Source organism: Dreissena polymorpha, chromosome 4, assembly GCF_020536995.1.
Source record: "Dreissena polymorpha isolate Duluth1 chromosome 4, UMN_Dpol_1.0, whole genome shotgun sequence".
NCBI classification, from domain to species: Eukaryota; Metazoa; Mollusca; class Bivalvia; order Myida; family Dreissenidae; genus Dreissena; species Dreissena polymorpha.
In genome coordinates this window covers 92,398,609-92,410,558 of record NC_068358.1, presented here as the reverse complement: position 1 = coordinate 92,410,558, position 11,950 = coordinate 92,398,609, and the positions used below count along the sequence as shown (strand labels likewise).

At 33.9% G+C, this 11,950-nt stretch overlaps 1 long non-coding RNA gene across 1 annotated transcript; it reads left to right on the top strand.

Moving 5' to 3' along the window:
* Nucleotides 1-3,013: 3,013 nt before the first annotated feature.
* Nucleotides 3,014-10,641, top strand: LOC127880209 (uncharacterized). The gene is made up of 3 exons (XR_008049459.1): nt 3,014-3,037; nt 5,106-5,247; nt 9,533-10,641. It is a non-coding gene; the product is annotated as an uncharacterized LOC127880209 (long non-coding RNA).
* The last annotated feature ends 1,309 nt before the right edge of the window (nt 10,642-11,950 follow it).

Below are 11,950 nucleotides of genomic sequence, written 5' to 3'. Positions count from 1 at the left end.
TCAATGACATCATTTAAACTAACATGTTATGATGACGTAGAATTTGTGCTTACATCACTTTAATATTTCATTTCACGTCAGGACCATTGTGTCACACCGGTCTTTACTGACCTGTGTGAATGCGCGCTAAGCATTGTGGGAAACGGACTTTTTTTCCATCATGGCGTTGGTAAACATAATAAACACGGAAGTGAAAAATGGTAATTAATTATTATCAAAAACAGGCCCCATCAAACCGGGCCAGCTGTAATATATAGTTAGATGCAGTTTGTGCTTCAAAAGGAGCCACTTTTCATGTCAGTCTATTGTTTGTAAGAATCACTAAACACGTAACTTAGACTAACTAAACATGTTGCAAGACTGTATCTTCGAAATAGTTAATAAATCTAAATCATAAATAAATATTTATAATTAAATACCTGCGGAAATTTGAGAACGTAAACGATTTAAAATAAACGCTGTGAACATTACAAGGAATCTTACATGTGGGCCTAATGTGTGAGAGGATTAGTCAGGGATAAAATAAAATGGAGTTCGAAGGATCTAACATTTTGAGGAAGACGTCATGGTATCTTGGACATTTGGCACTTTCATATATTTATTTAGTAGATACTGAAAATGCTGAATGTGCTAATTGCAACATCAAAGACAAGCAGGTGAGATTTTTACAGCTTTTTTTTTCTTGAGATAATATTGTATGTTTTCCATTTAATTTATATGCCAGTGTTTTTTTTCACCATTTTGGGAATGGTTTCCGGTCATTCCCCCCCCCCCCTCCCCCCCCCCAGACGTTTCCTCCCCAAGACGTTTCCCCGCAAAGACAATTCCTCCCCAGACGTTTCCCCCCCCCCCCCATTTTAGTTTTAGTGCAGATGTTCCCCACCCCCCCCCCAATAAATTTATAATTGTTCGGTTGAAGTACAATCTTTGTTTATTATCAAAATTATTATTTTGTTTATGAAGTCTTTAATTAACTTTTAATATCTATGAAGCAGCTTGTATGGTTTTTTGGTTTTAGAATTGTTTTTTGGAGGGTTTAATTGTGTAATGATTGCATGTAAATCATTAGTTAGTGCATGTTGGTGTACTAGTGGAATACATGGAATATCCTCAAAATCTTACTGAGTATCTTATACATGTTGCTCAACACAAATGCAACCAAGAATAATGTGTAATCAAGACCCGTTTTGAATACACAATTAACACCTTATTTCAGTTTGAGTGAACCTGGGCAGGGTTGTGCAAATGCAGTGTTTGATGTTTTTTATCCAATTAAATATGGTCAATTGGTGAAATGAAAATGGTAAAATCAAATTAAAATTAATTTCGACACTGTTTTCCTTGTAACAGATAAATATGATAAATAAATATTAACTTTGTAACTGTCAACATTTTTTTCATGCATTCATATGTTTATTATCAAATTATTGAATGTCACTGATATTTTATTTTATATATTATATTAACTCATTTAGACTAAATAAAACCGAATTGAACTTTAAGTGCACATTATTTCATTATTAATAATATAATTTATTAGCAAATGTAATAAAAACTTATTGATATAAGAAACACAAAACACAATTACCCGTTTTTATTAAATGAATTTGTGGAATTTAAGGAAAAATTAATAACTTTATGAATAAAAAAAAGGTAAATTTAAAGCAATTTATTAATAATAATTAAAACAGTGATAAACTACATAAAAATGTTTTTGTATGATAATGTACTAATCTCATCTTATGAATGACTATCCCCCTTCAAAGATGTCACCTAATCTCATCAATGATGATTAATGGGCCTGTATATTGCACCATAAGTACCCCTTTATACAATAGCTGTTATCTTGTTATATACACTTGCTAATCCAATTAACGCTTGTATATTGCACCATAAGTGCCTGATATATTGTTCAATGGTAGGTGTGTGTTGTTACTTAATATTAGTGAAAACATAACTTTCCTATTATTTGCCTGGTTCTGAAAATATTTTCATCGTTGAGTTTCCTTTAATTTTTAAAGAATATTTTTGAGAGGTAACACCTGAGTACTACAAATCAATGTTAAATGTTCATACTAGCTGTATTGGGACATTATAATTTAAATGTTACAAAACAATTTTATTTACTTGTCTCAAAATAAATATCCCAATATGATATTTATTTAGTCAAAATAATTTGTGTTTCAGTTAAAACTTGGATATAGTTATTATTCTTCATTAAAAATCACAACTATTCCACTTTAAATGACCATCAAAGCTGTGTTTTTACTCAATTTTTCAAGGATCTCAATAAATGAAAGAAACAATACAGGTACTTATAAAAACAATTCTAATTAGATCTATTTAATTGGTAAAATTTGTTTGAGGCTTCCCTTAAAACAACCATAATAAATCATTTCACTGATCTATTGATATATCTATTTAATAGGCAGAATGACAAACAGAACTAGTGTGGTTTCTAGGGTCATAAATCTGGTCCCTAAGCCTTAATTGGTAATAATATGCATGCAGTGTTATGTCTCTGAAAGTGACAATGAAGCAAATCTGCCCTTAGGCTATTTCATTTCACTCACACAAAAGGAGATAACTTGCTATTAATTTAATAGTTACTTCTAACTTGTCTTCTTTCTGTATTAAGAGGGTTTTCATATTTTAAAGTTCAATTGGTCTTCAAAAGAATAAGCAATCAAAGTTCTTGATTTTGCCAACAAATAATGTTTACCAATTGTGGGTCTACTCTACTTTCTTTTAATAATTATTTCTAATTATGTTTTTTTTAATTTTTATATCAATGAAAAATGAAATATTTTTTCACTATTTTGTTTAAAAAGTACTTAAAGAAATCCAGGCAAGAATACATGACAAGTAAGGGTTGTGTCAAGAAGGTGCCATTTAAGGCCCTATTATCAGTTTTGGATGCCCTAACCTGTATAGGTGAGAAGACTGTGAGAAGACTGGGGACGTGGGGCGTGACAATAACGTAGTGACGTCACCATCTATGTATAGAATGCGTCAGGACAGAAGGTCGATAATACAAGTAAGTCGATATTACCCGACGGTGATCTATATATATATATTCGTAGCAAGCCATCAGTTTGATTCCGCTTTCGTGAAGGTAATTAGGTTAGTTTTATTTCACAATTAAAATAGGTATTCATTTGATACATGTGTGTCTAAAAACAATTGTTGATGAACATTTCGAGGGGTGAAAGCGAAACGGCGAAAAGTGCATTTATCGGGACGATTGAACTTTACCGGTACGTAAAAAAGAAAGGAAAAGCGTATAATATTAGCGTTCCTAAGCACGCACCACCTAATAATCCTTTTTATTCTATATTTTTCCTTAGTGTCGGGGCTAACCCCTATTTTGTCGATAGTGCATTAGTGGTAAACAACTGCGTACCAGTAAAATTCTATCTAGCCCATTTATTAAAATTGTACAGGAGAATGTTAAAACTGTATCAAATAAACATAAAACACTTCAAACAATAAAGGCTATACAATTTCAAGTTTGATAGATAATATTCTGTTTTTATCACATTTTAAACAAAATCTTTTTAATTTTCACAAATAAAATAGTTTTTCTATTTGAAAAAAAAAATGTCACTTAGACCCTTTTCGCGCTGAAATTTCAAAAAAAAATTATGCTCAGCATTAAGAGCGAAATAGTCCTAAGTGATTTTTAAACTAACTTAAATGATCAATTTATAGTACTATTTAATATAAACAACTTTTCCTATATTGAAAATAATAAGATTGCAAAAATTGGCACTTAGAACCTTTTCGCACTGAAAAAAAAATGTTTTCACCTTATTTTCAAGAGTTAAAAAGGTCTAAGCGACATTCAGTTACTTTAAGAATTATTGAAAATTATCTTTTTAAGCAGGGCCCTCAACCTATCAAATCTGCGGCCGAATTTCGGCCGCAGTCCCCCACCTGTAAAGTATATTTTTCCCCTATTGGGGGAAAAAATTCCCCTTGATTTTTTTTTTTAAAGATGTGTCTCATGAGTATTATATCTCAATTTTATTTCTATTTAATCTTGTCAAACATACTTAATTATGAAAAAAGAAATAAATATAGTGCAAACATGTACAAATGTAATAATGAGAGAGTAAGTAAAAAAATCCCCCAAAAAGGGAAACACCGCGACAATTCCCCCTGATGAGGGTAGCAACCCGCTTCCCCTAAAAATAATTGAGGGCCCTGTTAAAGCATATATATGAAATCGAATACTCTTAACATTTTTATAAGGGTATTTTTGAAATATATTTGGAAAATGTGTTACTCAGAACCATTTTGCCTTAAACAAATAAAATATATATTGTTCTTATATCATTAATAATGCTTAACAATTCTATATATCAATCGTCGTTCGATTATATCTTGACTTATTTTTAATTTTTATTTATTGCAGTTGTTTTGTTTTTTTGTCTAAACATTGGATATGTACAAAAGTATTCTTTTAAATTATTATATCGATTCAATGCTTATTAAATTTGTAAAAAAAGTTAATTATTAATGTTACACATGAAACAAATATTTTAAAAACATTTGTAAATACCCAGATTCAGTGCAAAAAAGGTCTAAATGAATATCTATCTATCTATATATACTGCTAGTCGCCAACAATTAGCATTACAAGCAGGTTTAATAATTTAATTAATTTTATCAATAGCTTTTCTTAGTTTTCATCAGTTACCAAATATTGTTTGTTCTGGAGGTTTTCAAAATACAAATATATTATTTTTTTGTAAATATATTCCTAAATTATTGCTAACAGTTTCATTTAGAATTTTTCCTAAACATCAACCACCTAGGCTAAATGCGAAAGAGCTTATTTTCGCACTTAAATATCTTAAAAATATATTTAATTTAACTTAGAGCTTACTGCAGTAATGCTGCTTTAGGACTTTCAATTTAACTTTTTATTTGATTGCCTGTTGCGATACAAAATATACAAAAAAGTCATTTTGAGAAAAAATGTCAGAGCCGTTTCGCTTTCATCCCTCGATTTACTGTATATTTAAATGAAAATGTTAACAAATTTTATCACAGTTAACTTACTGTTTCACGGCGATGTGTTGTGTTCTAATTTTCCACAGAATTTGGGATCTACTGTCATCGTAACCAGAACAATGCCGTCTGTCCAGATATTGGTTGTCCTCATGGTTGTGTGCAGCCTCGCAGCCGCAGAGTACCCAATAGACTCCAACAGTCCGCAAGCACTCAAGCTAATGTTAGACGGTATTAATTTAAATTACAGAATAAATTTCCGCATGTATTTTAAAATGTATTACAGTCGATTTAACCCAATTATGCATAGCGTCTAGCAAAAGGGCCTTGGCAAACAGCGTAGACCCAGATGAGACGCCGCATGATGCGGCGTATCATCAGGGTCTGCGCTGTTTGATTAAAGGAATTTCTGTAAGAAATATTCTTAATATAGAAATAAATAAACTAGACATCCCAAATTTTGGAAATAAATTGATCAAATTTACGAGAATGGGAAAGTCCACTATGCATAAATGGGTTAAATATGAAAAAGATGCGTCTTGACGAAAACTCGAAAGACCTTAAAATTAATTTTTCGCGGTATTAAGTATATGACGAACCTCGTCGTCGCACCTTAGCGAGAAGATATTCATACCTTACTTAAGCCGAAATAAATACTAATTTTATGTAAGTTTTATTCATTCAAAGTTATAATTTACCTAAAAACATCCAAATCCTGCTTGGCCAGAGCTGAGTAGTATTAGGCCACACAAAAATAGGTCCGTTTCGGGTCGCCCGACCGAGTCTCCCGAATCGGCGCCGACCCGGCCTCAACATTATATTGGGGTCGCCAAAGAAAAAAAAATTCGAGCAAACAAAGTAAATATATATATAGGAACTTGCATGAGTTAGAGTGGTCTTTTTGTATTGAATTTATTAAACTAGTCATCTAAATAAAGATAAAAACGAGGCTTGCCGAGTTTAATAAATGCAATACCAAATGACCACGTATTTAAGATTCTATTTATAACATGACCAACAATTTTTTTTAATATTATTTTATGCTCTTTTCACTATTTATTCACATTGTAAAAGATTTTAACTGAAGCAATTCACAGAAATAACAACGTCATTTCGTCAAAATAAGACGTCATTTCCCAGTTATATAACTAGTGTAATAACACCTATGTAATAAACAAAATTGAGCATTACGTTATTTCACCCCTAGAGCGTAGGTCATGTTATAAATAGAGGATATTTGTTAAATTCGATGGAATATGGATTTTATTTCACGAGTGATCATATAAAATACAAATAAATATTTTCACGAGTGGCGCAGCCACGAGTGAAAATATTTATTTGTTATGATCACGAGTGAATTAAAATCGATATTCCATCGAATCCAACACATTTTCTTTTTATTTTATGCTCTTTTCATCGTTTATTTACATTTAAAAAGAGTTTAAACTGGATAATTTCGCTGGATTTATGACGTCGTTTCGTCGAAAAAATGACGTCATTTCACAGTAAACAGTGACAAATATCGTTTTCACGGTTATTTTTTACTGTTTAAAACAATGAAATACCAGTTTTATTTCACTGATATTTCTCTATTAACCACCGGAGAGCATAAAATAAATATATGTATTTCTTATTAAAAGCTTTAGTAGCCTTCCATTTTAGTACCCCCGCCCCTCCCAAAATAATAAAAATAAAATCCCTACCTACCGACCCTGTTTTTTTCCAAGGAGACCACAAACGGACCAATTTTTTTTATTTTGGACTTAGTGTATAATCGTCCCAAGCAGGCCGAAGGCCCCGGTTATAGACGTTTAGCAAAGCGCCGTCATATGTTATTGTCTTATTCGTAATTATCAACTACAAAAACTTAGACAGTTACATATGTCAGAGCTACGCAAGACGTCTTTACTCGACCCACTGCCTTTCGCCCGAGGGCCAGTATGAGGCTCGGTCCGTTCCTATGCATACGCTCTTACGTATGCTTTGATTTACAATACATGTTATTTATTGTGTTGTTCGTTATAACGTATTCTTATTAACCCATTTATGCCTAGCGTCTAGAAAAAGGGCATTGGTAAACAGCGTAGACCCAGATGAGAAGCCGCATGATGCGTTGTCTCACCTGGGTCTGCGCTGTTAGCTTAAAGGAATTTCTGTAAGAAAGGGCTGTTTGTAAAACATGCATGCCCCCATATGGACTCTCCGTTGTAGTGACAGCCATTGTGTGACTATGTTTTCTGTCACTGTGACCTTGACCTTTGACCTCAAAATCAATAGGAGTCATCTGCGAGTCATGATCAATGTACCTATGAAGTTTCATGATCCTAGGCATAAGCGTTCTTGAGTTATCATCCGGAAACCATTTTACTATTTCGGGTCACCTTGATCTTTGACCTAGTGACCTGAAAATCAATAGGGGTCATCTGCCAGCAATTATCAATCTACCTACGAAGTTTCATGATCCTAGGCATAAGCGTTCTTGAGTTATCATCCGGAAACCATTTTACTATTTCGGGTGACTGTGACCTTGACCTTTGACCTAGTGACCTGAAAATCAATAGGGGTCATCTGCGAGTCTTGATCAATCTGCCTATCAAGTTTCATGATCATAGACCTAAGCGCTCCTGAGTTATCATCCGGAAACCATTTTACTATTTCGGGTCACTAAGACCTTGACCTTTGACCTAGTGACCTGAAAATCAATAGGAGTCATCTGCGAGTCATGATCAATCTACCTATGAAGTTTCATGATCATAGGCCTAAGCGTTCTTGAGTTATCATCCAGAAACCATTTTACTATTTCGGGTCACCGTGACCTTGACTTTGACCTAGTGACCTCAAAATCAATAGGAGTCATCTGCGAGTCATGATCTATGTACCTATGATGTTTCATGATCCTAGGCCCAAGCGTTCTTGAGTTATCATCCGGAAACCACCTGGTGGACGGGCCGACAGACCGACATGTGCAAAGCAATATACCCCCTCTTCTTCGAAGGGGGGCATAAATATAGAAATAAATATACTAGACTTCCCTAATTATGGAAATAATTGATCCAGTTAAGAAGGATGGGAGAGTCCACTAGGCATAAATAGGTTAAGCTTTCCGAACATTAATTTTTATTTAACTATTAAATTAGCAATTAATGACGGATCTTGAGTGACTTATTTTTTTTAATGAAGCAAAACCAGTTTTAGCTGGGCACTCTGGATTGTTGGGCTTGTTTTGACAGTAGAATATAAACGAAATAAGCATCGACGAATTACAAATATATTTCTGAATGCGTATAACCACCGGTAGTAGTTCATAATTGTAAACTTCCTTAGGAAAAAGTATCTTTGTCTGACATGTATTCGATTTCGTAAACCTTGTTTTGTCATGATACTGGTTAGAATGCATGCAATATTATTTCAAATTAAGACGGTTTATTTTAATTTATTGACAGGGGAAAAGATAATGGAAGTGCATATTGTTGTTAGAAGCACTGTTATTCATTAGCCATGATCTAAGCGTTTCGTTTATTAACATGTTGTTACATGACACTTTTTTCAAGCTCCGACCAATCTTAAATTAATTTATGTATTTCTAATTTCTTATCTGCAGTTTAAATTTTATTCAGTATTTTCATATGTCAAATTTTGTGAACGTATACTGTCTTTATCGTTATTACTTTTGCGTTGTTCAGTGATATTCTGCTTAGTTTTATATATGACTGTTTTGAAGCTGTTTAGTCCTGTTGACCTCGCGCAATCGGATTCTTTTCAGGGGTCGTATTCCAGAAGCATCTTAAGTTATATTTTATTCTTATCCTTAAATTGGGAAAAACATTTAAGTGTTTCATTTCCTGTTGCAATAACTTTGCATCAAGAATTACATTAAAATAACATCATTATGTCAATGTAATTTGAAGAATACCAAAACACATGCATGTCTTTATTCAGTAAAGAAATACAAAACATCGTAATTTTGAACTTAAGTCAACATATTTAAGAAATGACTTAAGGTGTTTCTGGAATACGACCCCTGCAGAGCTAGAACACTCGGCCAAATCTATTATATCGGCACAGATCAACGGAGTAACGACCCGCTCACGTCGTTACTTATAGTAAAAAATATAAGTAAAATTAAAACTGTAAAAGGTTCATTCACGATATTTCCATTTCGGACATTGAATCGTTATAATGACCTCTATTAACATTAAGAATGCTATAAAAAAAACGTGCACACAATGATACATGTACGTACTTGATATTTATGGAGAATAACCATATATGTTAAGTATAAGATATTACATTCCATTCTTATGAATAATATGTAATTAAATACAGTAACATGTTTTAATATTCCGCCTGTCTGTCTGGCCGTTCATTTCCCCCAATCAATTGCAATGTCAATCAATGTACGAAAATATAGAAATATCGTGTAGGCGGAGCTTACACGGCATTGATATAGTTTTATACTTTGATTGACACAATGTTATTGCGGGTCACACACTACAATTATGTTGTTGCTTTTTAGGTGAGTGTCACTGTACATGGTATTGTAACCCCGACCAATGCGAAGCAGGAATTACCTATCGTCGTTGTACTTGGGGTGCGGTATATTGCTGTAGTCGTTCGAAATATCCGTGTGGTATACAATATTCTTGGGGGAAATGAATGGCCTTGACAAAGATATGGGTAAGACTTTGTATATACGCTTGTGTTTTGAACTTACGTTGTGACTAACTAATCATCTGTTTTTTCTACTAATTGATATAAATTAAGATTACCCATTTTCGAGCTCCCCTTGTCGTTAACCCATTTATGCCTAGTGGACTCTCCCATCCTTCTAAATTGGATCAATTTATTTCCAAAATTAGGGATGTCTAGTATACTTATTTCTATATATAGAATATTTCTCACAGAAATTCCTTTAAACAAACACCGCAGACCCTAATGAGACGCCGCAATATGCGGCATCTCATCTGGGTCTACGCTGTTTGCCAAGGCCTTTTTTCTAGATGCTAGGCATAAATGGGTTAAAAATATGCGACTCTTTGTACAAACGTATTTTATAAGCCATCTCGTTTCTAATTCTCTTCGGTTAAATTACTCAGTTTGTTATTCAATTAACTTCGAAAATTGAAATCTCTTTTCACTATAACGCTTCTTTGTGTGTATATTCGCAACAATATGAGTCGTGTTCTGAGAAAACTGTGCATAATGCATGTGCGTACAGTGTCATCCCAGATTAGCCTATTCAGTCCGCACAGGCTAATCAGGGTGGAACACATTCCGCCTGAACTTGATTTTCGGTAAGGAGGAACTTCCTTGAAACTAAAAATACCATTAAAGCGGAAAGTGTCGTCTCAGATTCACCTGTGCGGACTGCACAGGCTAATCTGGGACGACACTTTACGCACATGCATTAAGCCCAGTTTTCTCAGAACACGACACATATATTAAACATAATGGGTGATTCATTGTAAGTAAACGAGTATGTTGTTATCACGTTTCTTTATTTTCTGTCAGATAGCCGGGTGGAATACTACTGTTTCAATGTTTGCCAAAGACATATTTGCTGATCTTGCCAATAAATTGAAACTGAAACTATTGTTTTAGTCAAATAAATAGACTTGAAACTTGTATGCGTTACTCTCTGTATTATATTTTAGTTGAATAATTGGAATAATTTCAAATACAAAATGACACAAGAGCATATCTGATTCCCAAAACATACTATCCTGTAGATTTGTCATTGAAATTATAGTCCAATCACTATTAAGCCATAAGAAGAGACTTCATTTTAACGAAACATGTCGAAAAAGCGGAAAGTGTCGTCCCTGATTAGCCTGAGCGGACTGCACAGGCTAATCTGGGACGACACTAAACGCACAAGCATTATGCCCCGTATTCTCAGAACGCGTCTCAATTAATGTTCCTTGGATAACGCAGCTGAAAGTATAGTTCGCCTATAGCTTATTAAAAGTTAAAACTTTGAATTTAATTTAAAATTAAGGATATTTATGAGGAAAATGAAGGCATTTGCACGGTGGCATAGAGGTGACATTCGCTTCTCTTTTTTTAAATTGCTCTCCTCTTTTATCTATCTCGTGGCCACGGGTTAGCTATGTCGTGGCCAAGAGATAGAAAAAAGAGGAGTGCAAAACTAAATAAAAGCGGTGTGCAATTAAAAAAGAGCGGTGCAGTAAATAAAGGCAGAGTGCATTAAACAAAAGAGGAGAGAATTTTCGCTATCTCGAGATCCCGAGTTAGTCAGCCAATCAAATTTTGCGAAACATGTGTAAATATTCTGTGCGCATATATATAGCTGGTCAAAGCAGGCAAGGTTCTGATATAACATAACATACTACTATTAGTACAACTAATGGACTCTCCCATCCTTCTAAATTGGATCAATTTATTTCCAAAATTAGGGATGTCTAGTATATTTATTTCTATGTTTAGAATATTTCTTACAGAAGATCCTTTAAGCAAACAGCGCAGACCCTGATGAGACGCCGCATCATGCGGCGTCTCATCTGGGTCTACGCTGTTGACAAGGGCTTTTTTTATACGCGAGGCTTAAGTGGGTAAATCACACTTATTGTATCAAATAGTCCCATCATTCGCATTCGGTTACTTCCAAAATGCTCTTATTTATGGCTTTGTCCCAAGTCCCTCAACTCTGTAATGACAAATCATATGTGACTTCAGGTGACTCTTCTGACTGAACCATTTGTAGCACACCCTGCATTCAAACGGCTGCTCCCCCGTGTGAACCCGGATGTGGGTCTCCAACTTGTAGCGATTCGGGACATCCTTACCGCAAAATGAGCACACTGAAATAAAAAATGTATTATACAATCAATTTATTACATTGGAAAACAGACAGAACCGAATGAAATATATAAATTCAATAAGGTTAAATTTAATACAATGGCACACTATGAAA